The 15,682-nt window shown below is 35.9% G+C and overlaps 2 long non-coding RNA genes across 2 annotated transcripts; both read right to left on the minus strand.

Annotated features, from left to right (window-relative positions):
• Positions 1 to 7,355: 7,355 nt before the first annotated feature.
• LOC127743185 (uncharacterized) lies at positions 7,356 to 9,887 on the minus strand. Its single transcript, XR_008004538.1, has 2 exons — positions 9,798 to 9,887; positions 7,356 to 9,684 (listed from the first exon to the last, which is right to left on the minus strand). It is a non-coding gene; the product is annotated as an uncharacterized LOC127743185 (long non-coding RNA).
• A 1,873-nt stretch (positions 9,888 to 11,760) lies between these two features.
• On the minus strand, positions 11,761 to 15,016 carry LOC127743183 (uncharacterized). Its single transcript, XR_008004535.1, has 2 exons — positions 14,032 to 15,016; positions 11,761 to 13,927 (listed from the first exon to the last, which is right to left on the minus strand). It is a non-coding gene; the product is annotated as an uncharacterized LOC127743183 (long non-coding RNA).
• Between the last annotated feature and the right edge of the window lie 666 nt (positions 15,017 to 15,682).

Consider the following 15,682-nt stretch of genomic DNA (forward strand, 5'->3'; position numbering starts at 1 on the left):
GAAAGTAGAACGAAAACTGTGGAGAGAGGTAAGGCAACGAAGGTAGCTGGAAGAAAATCTCTTGAAGTTAGAAGACCACCTTTGCAATCGAAATAACCGAGTGGATAGGGAAGCAAGTCCTCTAAGCGGAGAAAACCCATTTATAGAAGAAATCATGCGAGCCAAAGTTCTCAGAAACTTAAAACACCCGATATGGACCTCTATGACGGGATGACTGATCCAAGACACCATCTTAGCAATTTTAAAAGCCGAATGTACGTAGCTGACGCCTCCAACGCCACTCACTGCAAGAACTTCCAGACCACTCTGACCAAAGCCGCCTTAAAATGATTTGACAACTTACCCCCTAGGTCGATAACATGTTTCAATGACCTGGCAAGGAAGTTTTTGACCAAGTTCTCCATCCAAAAGGATAAAACAAAATACGCACTGAGTCTGCTAGGAATCAAGCAAGAGGCCAGAGAAACCCCCGAGACTACATGTAAAAGTTCAATAAGGCATGCTTGGAGATCCAAAACCTACCCACTGAAGCCGTGATCATGGAACTAGTCAATGATCTCAAAGAATGACCCTTCTCCCAGTCAATATCCAAATAGTACATGACTTCTTTAAATGAAGTTCAAGAAAGAACAGAGAAATAAATCAACATGAAAAAAAATTCCTGACTCAGGGAACCATTCCCATATGCAAGCCTACCATATCAAGCTTAGGAGAAAGAGATGGAGCCTAAAAAGAAGGAAGAACAAAATACAGAGAAGTCTTAAAAGTACCACAATTATACTTCTCTCAGAGTTTCTCTAATGGATGTCTATAGAGAAATATGCCATACGGAGAAGCTCCCGCCTCCTCGCCCAATCAAGCATAAGAAGGCGGGAAGTCGGACGAAATATTGTGAGTACCTCTACGGACACCCCACTAATGAAATGTCATAGAAAAGTTGGTAAGAGAAGGTCGGTTGGACAGGTACATGTCCAATAGATCGGACGACCAGAGGAAGAGAATGAGGGGTGAAGAAGACGGATGACAAGAGCGTCCACCTCAGACCCCCATAACGAACCGTACACACGATCAATGGAAATTCGCTGGAGGAGGGATATCAAAATCATCACGCAAAAGGCACCTCAAAGAGGTATACCAAGTCAGGGAGGGAATTAAATTACCCGACTTACTTATTATCTGAGTTACTAAAGAAAACGCTGAAGGGGTAACGCCCGGGCACGATGATCCCGTAGTAATAACAATGATCTTTGCAAATGCTAACCTCCACAGAATCCTGATAGACCAAGGCAGTTCAGTAGACACTCTGTTCAAATCCGCTTTTGACAAGCTCAGATTGGAATAAAAGGACTTAAAAGCCTACCTAGACAACCTGTTCGGCCTAGGGGATACACCAATAAGACCTTTAAGATACATCCTCTTATACATTACTTTTGGAAAGGGTACAAGATCGAAGACACTGAGCATAGATTACATCGTTGTCGATGTCAACTCGGCTTACAATGCTTTAATAGGTCAGACTACCTTGAACCGACTCGCAGCTATCGTCTCAACACCCCATCTTTGTATGAAGTTCTCTACAGTAGAAGGAATTGCCACCATTAAGGGAGACCATAGGCTAGCTTGAAAATATTATAATGAAAGCCTCAATTTGAAAGATAGTCCAGGGAGCAAAGAAGTCAACATAATTGAACTGGGTAGAGTCCGAACTTGAGAGGAGCTACGCCCCCAGCCTAGGAGCAAGACGAAAAAAGTACAAATTGGAGACTACCCAGACAAGACAACAAGCATAGGGGTTAACCTAGAGGGAAACCTAAAGGAACAGCTCATTGACCTCCTAAGGGGAAATAATGACATCTTCGCCTGGAAAGTCTCAGACATGCTTGGCATAAATCCTGACCTAATGTCCCATAAACGGGCAGTGTATCCGGGCTCCCGACCTATCCAGCAAAAGCGTCGAAAGCTCGGGCCAGAAATGGCACAGGTCGTGGAAGAGCAAATACAAGCCTTGTTGAAAGCAAGATTCATAAGTGAGGTCAAATATCCATTGTGGCTAGCGAATATCGTTTTGGCAAAAAAAACAAAACAGAAAGTCGAGGATGTGCATTAATTACACTGACCTCAATAAAAATTGCCCCAAAGATTCTTATCCTCTTCCCAGCATTGATGCCCTGGTCGACTCATCCTCAGGTGATCGGTATCTGTCCTTTATGGACGCCTACTCAGGATACAATCAAATCCTGATGTACAAGTCAGATCAAGAGAAGACCTCGTTTATAACTCCAAAAGCCAACTATTGCTATGAAATAATGCCTTTCGAATCAAAGAACAAAGGGGCTACATACCATCGACTAGCGAACAAAGTATTTTTCTCTCACTTGGAAAAACTCATAGAGGTATACATAGACGATATGCTCGTCAAAACTAAAGAGGACACGACGTTATTGTCCGACCTCTGTGAGATGTTTTCTACAATAAGAAAGCATGGAATGAGGTTGAATCCCTCCAAATGCACCTTCGTAGTAGAGGCCAAAAAGTTCTTGAGATTTATGTTAACCCAAAGAGGCATAGAAGCAAACCCAAACAAATGTCAGGCTATACTAAATATGAAAAGCCCGACTTATGTCAAAGAGGTCTAGCAATTTAATGGAAAATTAGCAGCCTTGTCCGGGTTCCTAGCCGGATCAACCCTGAAATCACTTCGCTTATACTCAATTCTAAGAAAAGAAAAACAATTTGAATGGACCTTCGAATGTGAGCAAGCCTTCCTAGGCCAGCCGCCCATACTCGCCTGACCAGTAAAAGGAGAAGAAACTCGTGCTATACCTAGCTACTTCCCCCAGCGAGGCTGGTATCCACGAGGAATTATCCGTCGGGGGACAAATTTGGGAGGAAAAATTCCCCCGCGGGTGATGGGGATAGGGACCCGTTTATTATACGGGGCAGGGGTGGGAATAGAGATCTCCGTCCAATTACCAAAATGATATGTGTGTGTGGGGGGGTGGGGATAGAGGTCTCTGTCCCTTGGAGACCCGTATAATCCCCGTTGTGAGCAATTACCAAAATGATATGTGTGTGTATTAGTTTTACTCCAATCACATTAACCCTAACCTCCATTTTATTTCTGCAGACATGAACCCTAACCTCTTTTCACTAAACCACCACAATCTATAGCCACTACTCCAATCCACTATCCACCTCTCTTCTTCCATTTCTCACCACTGGCCTCTGTCCCTAAACCCCCTTTTACTGTCGCACTCCACCAATCCCCCTAAAATCCCTCACCCTTGCAAATTCCATCCCTTAAAACAAGGAACGCAGTTGCTGTCTTCACGCGTCAGGAATGTCGCGCCGTCACTGCGTCGCAGCAGGAGCGATGCGCCGTCGCCGTCTTCGTGGCAGCAGGAGCATCGCACTGTTGCCATTTAGTGAGCATCACTGTTTTCCTTCGATGTTTCAGCAATTCCATTGTTTTCTTGTGATTCATGTGATTTTCAAACAGATAGAATAACTACAACAAAGGTGGTTATCAACTCTACTATGAATATACTGATACCCCTCAGGTATGATTCACGTTCTAATCTACAAAAAACCTACCTAAAGTCCTTGCTAACTTAAGCATCGGAATCTCTTGCAGGTACCACCCCCACCTCTTCACGAGGAACTCGGACAGATGACACTTCGGCATCAACAAGTCAGACGCTGCCACACAAAGAGATCTAAACCTCACGTTCAGGTCCAAATCAACATTTTAGGTAATCCTCAAAACAGGTACATTTGATAATTTCTTTTTTCTATAGATAAATTTGTCAGCATTTTCAACTTTTATAGATAAAAATGATAGTTTACTCTTAATAACATCGTATCATATCATTTCAAATATCACATTATCCTCCTGTATTGTATTGAACATGAAATGCAATCATTGGAATTCTTTAAAACATTATTGAAGTTAGAATTTAACATCCATAATCCTATTTCATTTCAACGGATATCAGTTATAGACAAAACTGGTAGTATCTATACAAATTCATCAGGAAATCTGATTTGAACTATTAAATAATTACACAAATTACTAATATTCATAAAGGATGGAAGAGAATAAGAATAAGAATTAAGTAGTAAGCATTCTACCAAGTAGTGGAACAAATAAAACAGCTCCAAGTTTAAGGTAACGTTTGGAAGAAGAAGAGACAGGATAACTAAGTATTTTGTTTGTTTAAGATAAAAAATAGAGACTTAAATCAATGAAATTACTAAAACATCTTTAAGATGTATTTGTTTTGTTGTTGGAGAGATAAAAAGTACATTCAAATTGCTTAGATGCTTCAATTTTTGTTTGGTTACTTTTTTTTCTTGTAAAGGTAAATAAGATTTTTGTTCTCAAACTCATTTTCAAAGGAAGCAAAAAATCTTAACTTTTACATTCACTAACTAGCGTTCAATTATTAACTCTTAACCTTTAATTTTTTCTATCCAACTCTACCTATCATACATGTTATTATTTTATTTATAAAATTTTTATTGTTTCTCTTCATATGAATTCATTTTTTTATTATTTATTATTTTTATTTTTTGTTAATTTTAGTTTCGTTTGACATTATACACTTTTATAATTGTGATTCTTGTGTATCATATTTATTATTATCTTTTTATAATATAATTTATTGATCCTATTATACTACAATAAAAATACTAAATGTCGTCGAATTTACCGGGAGATTGACAAAAATAATCCATTGGTGATATATTTACTGGCGGATTTTTCGTCGGAATTAATCCATTGGTATAACCCTCATCAGTAACTAATTACTGTCAGATTTTTCAATTCGCCAATAGGTATTGTCGGATTCTGCGTAATCCACCGAATTGTTGAAAATGTTCTGCCAGTAAAATTTTAGCATTCCACTATTTTCTTTCTCGCCAAATTACCGTCGGATTTTACTTCCGATAAATCCGACAATAAATTTAATTTTTTTTTTATTTAACTTTACACAATAGGGGTCAAATTCTGCTTTTTTATTGTTTAATTAGGTAAAATAAATTAAACATAAAAATTAATCATAAATAATAATAGTAAAAAATTATAACATACTGTATCAAGAGTACTAGAAAAAAAAATACTATATAAAAAATATACCAGAAAAAAATCAAGAAATAAACATAGTTAAAAAATAATATTATAATTTAATATCATGTCTTTTTTAGTAAACTATCTAAAAGTAATTTTAACTAATAGAGGTAAATACAAAATGGTACCTAAAAGATTTTGGTGCAGCTAAAATAGTACCTAAATAATTTTAAAATTTGAGAAACGTGCAATCATGCTCGTCAGAACACATCTCCAACAAAAATACTATTGAGCTGGCTATCGTATTTTATTGAGATGACAACAACCCTAAATTAGTTACTTAGGTGTCATTATCTAAAAATTAAAACAACAATAGATAAAAAATTTTCGAATCACACTAAGTTTACCCTAGTTTTCCCAAATCCCTCTCCCTAGCACACACTCTCTCTTTGAAAACCTAAAAATTGTCCCAAACCTCAAAATTTTCTTGAACCTTAATCAAGTGAATTGCATACTAAAATTTTTTTAAATTCTAATTGTTCCAAATTTATAAATTAAAAGAATCCATCAATTCAAAAATTCAATTCACTAAAAATTACCAATTATAGATTATTTTATAATTAACAAAATTAATAACAATAAAATTCATGTAAAAGAAAAAACAAGCAGATTTATACACAACAACTCAAGAGCTTTATTTAAAAAGTTCTTAATAACTACCACTTCTCTGTTTCTAACCAATCCAAGAAACAATATAAGCCTAAAAAACTATAACTACTGAGAAAGAAAGAAAAAAAAAATAAGGAAGAAAATTTTTTTGAATCTGGACCTGCCACAAAAACAAATAAAAAGGTCGAGAAAATGAAGAAGCGAAAGAAATTGCAATAGTTGAAGCTGAAAAAACGGTGATGGATGTTTCATCCATTGATGATGGTGGTGCAAAAACCATTGAGACTATTAAAGAGACTGTTGTTGCTATCTCTATTTCAACAACAGAAAATTCACATCTATCGACATAGAAAATTTTTCAAGAAACCAAAGAAGACTGGTCACTGCGACTGGAAGTCCAAAAGAGATATTGATTTTGGAGATAATTTTCGAAAATTTTTTTTCCAAATTTGGGACAATTTTTTATGATTTCAGAAAGTGAGAATGCATTGAAGAAGGAGGATTTGAAAAAATTAGGGTAAACTTAGTTTGATTTGGAAAATTTTCACCTATTGTTTTAATTTAATAATTAATTACACCTAAGTAATTAGTTTAAGAATGCTGCCATCTCAGTAAAATACGATGGACAGCTCAGCAGTATTCTCGTCAAAAATATACTCTAACAAACTCGAAAGTACGTTTGTCAAATTTTAAAATAACTCAAATTATTTTGTTAATAACAAAAATCATATACCATTTTATTAGTGTCGGAATCTTTTAAATACCGATTTAAGTTTTACATTTTAACTAATATTATCCGAACAATATTTATTTTATCAAAATCGATTTCAGTATAGAATTAAATCATGGTGATTAGTCACCAAAAAAAATCATGGTGATTCAAATTCATTTCTATTAGAATCAATTTATAGAATCACCTTACCCAAACATACAATAAAATCAAAACCCTATTATCAATCTTGGAGTAAACTTAGAATTATCAATTTGGAATAAAATATTTCGAAAAAAAAAATTATTCGTTAAAATTTCCATCTCCGAAATAATGATTAAGCCTTCTTCTAAGTAGGACTTTATCTTAGTTAAACCATTACCGCTAGAATTGCTAATGAAGTTACCAGTTCCTTTGGAGTTTCGTGAATTCAATATATCTTTTATCATTGGGTTATTGTTCAGTGGTTGTTCAACTTAATTTTATCTTATTAGAACTTCAGTAAGATTATGCCCGACTTAATATGCTTACGTTGAGTTACCAGTTCCTTAGAATTTTGCGAGCTCAATTGAGTGGATTATTGTTCAGCGGATCTTGAGCTTAGTTTGCAAGTGCACTTTGCATTTCTGGAATCTCAATAACGAATTTACGATCATCGCCTGTTCAATTTTATTCCTATTTGACTTGATGCTCTCAGCCACCGAAACGCATAAAATAATTAGTCCAGTAGCGCAATACAGAGTGAAAACAGAAAGGGGAAAACGGTAAAGAGAAAACGGCTAAACCATTTTTCTTGGCTGTAAGCAAATCTTCCTCCATGATGCGATAAAATACATGGAACATATCCTATATACACACGAACACAACATATATCCACTCTACTTGAAAACATTGGAATCAGAAGCAATGTAGAGCAACTCGGACGAATTTTATTTGGTAAGAACATAATCCAAATAGCAACTCGGGTCAAAACAGCAGATTTCAAGTTCAGCGTGCAAGAATATATACCATTTGAATAGATCAGCATGCTTATACACGAGGACGACAAAATATTGGAGCTATGCGAACACATACACGAAAGCAGCTAAGCAACAGAACTGAACCATTAAGCAGCTAAGCAACAGAACTGAACCATCAATAATCTTCAATGATGTCGCATCAGTTATTGCAAAATCCACCTTCAAAAGGTCATCAAGCATCCCAGAAAGCACTGAATTAAAACCAAAGTCCATTGATATCCTCCCAAAAAGAGGATAACAATAATTGAGCAACAATGCCTAAACATAAACACCACACCCTTCTACCAGTCGTATACTGCTGGAACCAACACAACACGTACATTGCAACATTTATTTTAGCGATGATCAGAACCTCCGAAATACCTTCCTAATACCCATTCAAAATCAAACAATGCGTATCAACCATTGCACACCCCGCAAAAGAAACCATCAGGAACATATAAAAAAGGCCTAAAGATCACATAACAAACTGCATGGCGCCACTACCACCCATCCAGACCCAAATTGAAATCCAAATCCCAAAAAATCACTGGAATAGAAGATATACATAAAATTTACTGCAAAACTGCAAGAGATAACTGCATAAGAATGCTCCTTCAAAACTCAAAAAGCATAGAAATTGACTTGTAACAACCACCAAATAGCACCAACCATTCTGTAGTATGTCAAAAGTTAAGAATAAACACACAGAAGGGCTACTTAGAAGGGCCAGTAAAACAAATTTCATAAACAAATCCACGAGAAATACGGAAGACGAAAGTGGAACACAGATGAGCAGAAAATGCAGACCTTAAAAACATCGTTCTGCTTTTACTTCTTCTGCTAGAGAAGATGACGGGTGCACTTGAACCATGGCATACTACAGCAACCACTACATTTGCACATGGAAAGTATCTTCACCAGACTACAGATATCAAATAACAATAAAGATGCGAGACAGAGACAAGAATCAAAGAATTAAAACCAATTATCCTGCGCCCAGGAAAAAAAAAACCACCATAACTGCTGTAGAACCACCAATCACCCCAACCATACCCTGAACACCCTTTTCTCCGCATACAAGAGTGCTCACTCGAACTGCACAGAAGTTGGTCCACAATTCTCCAAACAAGAGAAAAATACAAAAGGCATATCAGAAAAGTTCATATTTCAGAAACAGCTACCAACTCCTGAATGCAGTTCATATTTCAGAAACAGCTACCAACTCCTGAATGCCATTGTGATCTTCGTTCCCCCAAGATAGTAATCAGCCAAAAATGGGATTCGCGAACTACACAGAAACAAGTTCGCAAAATGATAGTAAACCTCGATTAAAAAAAAAAACTTCGTAATTCATAATGAATTATTAAATGACAAAAAACTCCTGAACCCTTTGCTACCACGGTAATATCCAAATCCCTAGCAACAAGAACATTCCCTCACCAAAATTCACCTGAGGCTACAACAAAATTCCATGCAAAGTTGTTAAGAGGCAATCAAGTCCCCCGAGGAGGAAAATTAATATAGATGAATAAGAGCATCATTTCCATTTCAAACTTCAGTTACTTACCGTGCTAACCTACATTATAAAATTTTAGAGGCATTTTCACAAAGAATTCTACTAACTTGACAAATCACAAAGAACTGAACAGAGATCTTAAAACCAAGAAGCATATAATCATAACACAACAAATGACCATGTCTAACCGGGTGTATCTGACCACCTTAAGATCCTGCATTCAAAATAAATGTAGAAGTAATCCAAACAAAAACCGACATGCAATCAATAAGCAGAAAAGGGCGATTCACAGATGTATAAGAGTAGAATAGACGTGAGTGGTTCTAGTGTACTCTTTTTTTTGTTCTGTATGGTGTTGGGGGTAGAAGTCACCAGTTGTGCTGTAAATCTTTCACTACTCCAAAGTGATGCTAAGCTGATTATTTAAAACCATAGAAGGAATTGAGGTGGTGAGCTGAATATTTAAAACCCATAGGAAGTCGAAAGAGAGGTTAAGTTGAAGTGAGATGGTAAGCTGAATTATTTAAAACCCATAGCAAGTCGAAAGAGATGTTAAATTGAACATTTAAAATCCAAATGCAAATCCCAGCTCCTGCCAAATATAACTAGAAAAATGGACAAGATTAAGGTGAAAATACAGAAAAATTATAATAACCAGTTAAAAATCACCAGTTATACTTAGTCTTCAAGACCAAAATCCAATTGCAGATCCCAGATACTGCTGAATACGAGTGCCAAATGTTAGAAGAGAGAAAGAGAAAAAGTCAAGTTGAAAATCCAAAGAAAGAAAAAGCTTTTAATATTAGATCCAAACAAAAGCTTTAAAAACCCGACCCAGTTATACTCAAATCCTTCAATACTCCAAAGTGACGTTGAGTTGAACATTTTAAATTCCAATTGCAAATCCCTGCCACACATAAGACACTGAACCGTAGAAGAATGGAAGAAATCATGGTGAAAATCCACAAAAACAAAAAATAATAATAACCAATTAAAAGTCATCAGTTATACTTGCGTCCTTAACACCCAGAGTCCAATTACAAATCCCTTATCCTGTCAAACTGAAAGAGAAAATTTTTGAAAATCCAAAGAAAAATGCAGCAGCTTTAAAAACAATCCCAATTATACTTAAATCCTTCAGTACTCCAAAGTGATGTTTAGGTTGAAGATTTAAAACCCATAGAAAGCCCAATTGCAAATCCATGCTCCTGCCAAACATATGACACTGAACCGTAGAAAAACAAAAGAGATTAAGGTGAAGATCCAGAAAAACCAGCACCAGTTATGCTTAGGTCCTTCAATACCCAAGTCCAAATACAAATCCCTGTTCCTGCGGAATATATAAGAGAGCCAAACATAGAACAAAAGACGAGATTAAGTTGAAAATCCAGACAAGGGGAAGCTTTAAAAACTATAGGACGAAAATTTGAAAACCACCATTCAGAAGTCACTCATTTAGGTACAAAATCCTAGTTAAACCATCCAAGAAGAGGTCCTTCAATATTTCAAAGTCGACTTACAATTTCCAGATGCTGCCAAACACATGGTACTCAACATGGAAGAGTGAAAGAGATGAACAGAAAAGAAGTTTCTAGTTATGCACAAAAAACAAAATCATAATTGCAATTTCCCTAATAGAAAGTGAAATCAAAGACATCATGGTTACAGTTCCCCTTAGTACTGAAGTAAAATCAAGACAAAACCTAATAACAGAAAATCCTTCAATACTTCACATGCAAGAACAGTTTAAGGCCATCACAACAATCCATAACAGTTTAACATAATTCAGACCCCTCACGGCGTTGAGCAAAATTCTCCAATTAAGGGTAGTGTGACCAATTATGGCAAACGCATATGCAGAGAGCTGAAAATAAATGAAAGAAACAGCTTGTCAAACTGATGGAAGACCAGATCAAACAAAAACACAAGGTGAGAACAAATGGCAAAGTTTGGTTGGGAAAACTATGTGTAGACAAAATCTTGCTCCTGAACCCCCAAAGTAAATCTCCAATACACTCGGTCATTTAACTGCACAAAAGCATGTTCACGATTCAAATTCCAATACTTCATCCAAAGAGGAAACACCACCAAAAAAAGTTGAACTAAAATCAAATCCTCTTATCCTTATTAGTGAGACTGACAACTGATCACCCCCAACAACCAATGCACTGCGTGGTTCTGCTGAGAGATAGCTGGAAGCATAAACAACTATACAATTCACGTGATCAAATCCATTAACTTTTATGTGCTCGCCCAAAAATAAAAAGAAATGAAAAGCAAAATTGAGTATATATGATACTGTCAGCATATATGGTCAACAACGACCAATAAGTGCTCATTGAATGCTTACTCTCCTATCTTGAAAGTGTGTCAACAAATAGGATGAGGGAACAACTGGTTGGGCCTATCATCATTCTCAAAACTAACAATATACGGAGGTAGAAGTCACCATATGAATGAGTATGGTAGTCAAAAGTACCAATTGTAGACAACGCTGCAAAGGAACAGGAATTGACATGTTCATACTAAATACATGGAAAGAAAATAGAAGAGACAATAGAAAAGATCCAGGGCATTCAAACTCCAGGTACAAGTCACCAACTCCACATATAACTCAGTTACACGGACAATGTTAACGATCGTAACACTGCAAGAAAACAGGTTCAAATTGAACTTTGCACGAACCATCAATGCTAAAAAAAAATATGGCAGAAAAATTCAGTAGAGAAGACATGTTTAATCTAGATCATGGGCCTGTATTATTTTTCCAGAGCTTTTTTTCCAAATCATATCTTCCTTTTCCAAAATTCTAAATCACTGCAACCACTGAAAAACATTGGAGGTCATAAACAACGTGAAACAACTATATAATCAAGTTATTTTTATAATATTTAGGGGATAGAAAGAAAAAAGAATAATATAACAAGGACATATCAATCTCGGAATCTTGAACGGTCTCGGTGCAATCCCATACGCTTCAATTGGTTCCTAAGGAAAAGAGAAACAAAAACTGATTTTCCAAGCACGAGAGAATAACAAAGGAAACAACACAGTAGCGAATTTAAAATTAAAAAAAAGCAAAATTAAACAAATGAACCAGGCAAGTGCAAAAGCATTTCACCAGGATGCACTCAACACCCATGATTGGACAACACTGCACGGGAAACCAACGACATTTAATTCAAATGCTGCAAGCACAGTAGGTTGGAATGAACAAAAAGGAAAGAAGAGTTCGAAAATCTGTTTTAGGAAACTAGATTCCATTCACGGTATGCTTCGTGCTCAACAACCAGGCTACAATGCTGCATAGAATATAACTACATTTTAATTCACAATGCATGCTTTAATATTTAGTTAAATGATCAAGGAAATAAAATGTATAGAGAATCAGATTGCTTTTATGGAATTAGATATATGGTCCTCGGGTCTTGCAAAATATTCTTTCCAGTATCTCCAATCTACAATTCCCATTTCCCAATCTCCCAAATACACTGCAAACCAAGCAAAAACAAGCAAATCTAAATCTCTCCGGGAATAAGAACAGTACAGAATAGGAGAATTTTCAGAAAAAACAAGGATTCAGAGAGTTCTCAGTTTCTTCAGATCTGGGCAAAAGTAGAATTCATCCTCCAAACCCCAACACAAAAAAGCGAGCATTCATAATCCAGATAATGTCACCTTAACAATCAACAGAACAGCTGCATGAAAGAAAAGCCATGTTCAAACAACACAACTATCCCTGAACCAGATCATCAAATTAGAAAAGCTCAACCAAACTTCCAGGTCAAGAAAGATCTTAAATGAAGCCAACACACACATCATCCACATAATTCGCTACACCTGAAGAGAGAGAATCACAATTCCAATCCAGCAAACAAGAATAGCACCCTGTCCATATGTTCATCGCCTGGTTCTTTTCCCTGTGAAACTGTGTGAAACTGTAACCATTCCCAAGATTATCGAATCCAGAAAGAAGCATCTTGATCAGCAGCTAAGTAAATCCAAAATCCACAAATCCAATAATAGTTCTATAAAAATTCACAGGAAAAACAAGTCAAAGAACAATCCTCCCCCAAGCAATATGAAGAACATCAAAGAAATGAAATGCACAGGAACAAGACGCTAGACACAGAGAACACTAAGGCCAGTTAGAAGTCACCATTATACATGAAAGCCTGTTGCCAAAAGTATGATTGGAAGACAACACTGCAAATGAACAAACGAAATTCAATTGATATCTGCATACTTATGCATATGAACTAGCAAAAAAATAAAAAACCAAGAGACAAGAGATCCAGTGCGTCCAAACTCCAGGTACAATGTTACTTGACCAAAACGATACACTGCAAGAGAACAAGTTCAAATTTAATTTTGCATGACCATTAACGCAAGATAGTTAAAAAAGGAAAGTTAATCAGATTATGAGCCTGTATTATTTTGAGCCTTCCTGCCATATATCTTCTATCCATTATTCCAGATTTCTGCAACCAATTTAAAGCATTGCAGGCCATAAACAAGATAACTCCGTAATCAAACTATTATTTAATCCTAAAAAAAATTGATGCATATGTTAGAAGGGAATTATCAATTTCAGAATCTTGGACACATCGCCTAAGTGCAATCCCATATCCTTCAATTGGCTCCTAAGGCAAAAAAGAGAAACATAAACCGATTTCCAAGAAAGACAGAATTATAAAGGAAACAACAAAGAGAACCAAAGCTAATTATTTAAATTTAAAAAAAAAAAAGAGCAAAACTTAAAACAAATGAACCAGGCAAGTGCAGGAAACATATCGACCAGGATCAGACAAAACTGCATAGGAACACATCCACATTTAATTCACAATGCTAGCTCAGTAGGTTGGGAAAAAAATGCAGGGAAAGAAAGTTTAGAAAAACTGTTCTTGATCTCTATCCTCTGTATGTGTCGCACTCAAAACAACCACGCTTCAAGATGGACAACGCTGCATAGAATATAGATTCACATTTTAATTCAAATGCATGATTTATAATTTATTTATAATTGAAACTAAAAAAGGGTAAAAGTAGAGGATTTGTTCTGTTTTACGAAATTAGATATCTAGTCGTCCATATCGAAAATTGCCGAAAATTCTTTCCAATATCTCCAATCTACAAATCTCCAACCTCCCAAATACACTGCAAACCAAGCAAAACCGAAGCTAAATCCCCCTACAATAATAATGATAAGAACAGTCGAAGAATAGAAGTTTTAGGGGGGAAAAAAGCAAGGATATGTTCTCGGTTTCTTCGGATCTAGGCAAAAGCAGAATTCATCCTCCAATCACCAACAGAAAGCAACCGTTCACAATCTAGATCGCCTGAATAATCAGAAAAACAGTCCCGTAAAAGAAAAGCCATGTTCGACAAGCAAAACCGTAGCTAAATCTCTACACATAAGAACAATAGTTGAAGAATAGGAGAAGTTTCAGAACAAGCTAGGATAAAGAGAGTTCTCAGTTTCTTTGGATCTAGGAAGAAGCAGAATTCATCCTTCAATCACCGACAAAAAGCAAGCATTCACAATCGAGATCTCGCCTGAACAATCAGGAAAACAGTTCCGTGAAAAAAAGAGGTCATGTTCAACACCACAGTACCATAACAGAACAGATCATCAAATTAAAAGAGCTCAACCAAACTTCCAGATCGGAAAAGATCTTCAATTCAGCTAACAGGTCATCCAGAAGAATTTGACACACCTAAGTAGAGAAAATCATAATTCCAATCTAGCAAACAAGAATAACACCCGTTCATACGTTCATCACGTAGTTCTTCTCCCTGAGGCAAATCCACAATCCACAAATTCGAATACAGTCCTATAAAAGGAATCAGATAGTAATTCACAGCAAAAACATATTGAATGTTCTAGATCATGGATGAAATCTTGAAATCGGGAACCATAGAGAACAACACAAGACTATTAAAGCAAATATTCACAAATGTGAGGAAGAGGAAGAGTAGGATTAGCTAAAAGATAGACTCGACCGAAACCATTGCACCAGCGCTTTCAAAATACCTACAATGCAGTATTAAGAGAATTAAGAAAACGCAGGTGTTTATATACGAAGGGATGGGTGAGGACGGGCGGCTATGATTAAGTCGGTGGGTGAGAGAATGGACGGTTCTGATGCGATTAAAAACGTAGTCGCGTTGATTTCACGCGGTTTTCCTATTGAGGCGGTGAAGAGTTTGGTGTTAGCCTGTCAGGTAAGAGTGTTGAAGATTCGACCCAATCCGAAACTCGGTCTGGAATCAAGATATTTTATCCTGTTTTTTTTTTTATCTCTTTATTTTCTTTATCCTGTTTAAGTTTGTAATTTTTATTCAATACTAGTATATGTCTCGTGTCTTACACTGAATAATACATAAAATTATATAAAAAAATTTATTAAAATTTAAATAAAAAATATCTATAGTAATTATTATTATTATAAATATTTTTATAACTTAAAAATATTAAAAATAATTAATATTTATTTTAATCAATTTGAATTAGATGAATGATCATTTCATTTGTCCATTTAAGTAAGATAACAATCTATCAGTTAGTGACAGATTCTTAATAAATAGAGTATCAATATGTGGTGCATTAATTATCGACTTGCCGAGTTAGGAAATCCGTTGAAAAAAATTGTATTTGTCTTTTAAATAGATTAACTTTTCATTAATAGCAATACTTATGGACTTTTGTTTTGTTGAAA

This window comes from Arachis duranensis, chromosome 10, assembly GCF_000817695.3.
Source record: "Arachis duranensis cultivar V14167 chromosome 10, aradu.V14167.gnm2.J7QH, whole genome shotgun sequence".
NCBI lineage: Eukaryota > Viridiplantae > Streptophyta > Magnoliopsida > Fabales > Fabaceae > Arachis > Arachis duranensis.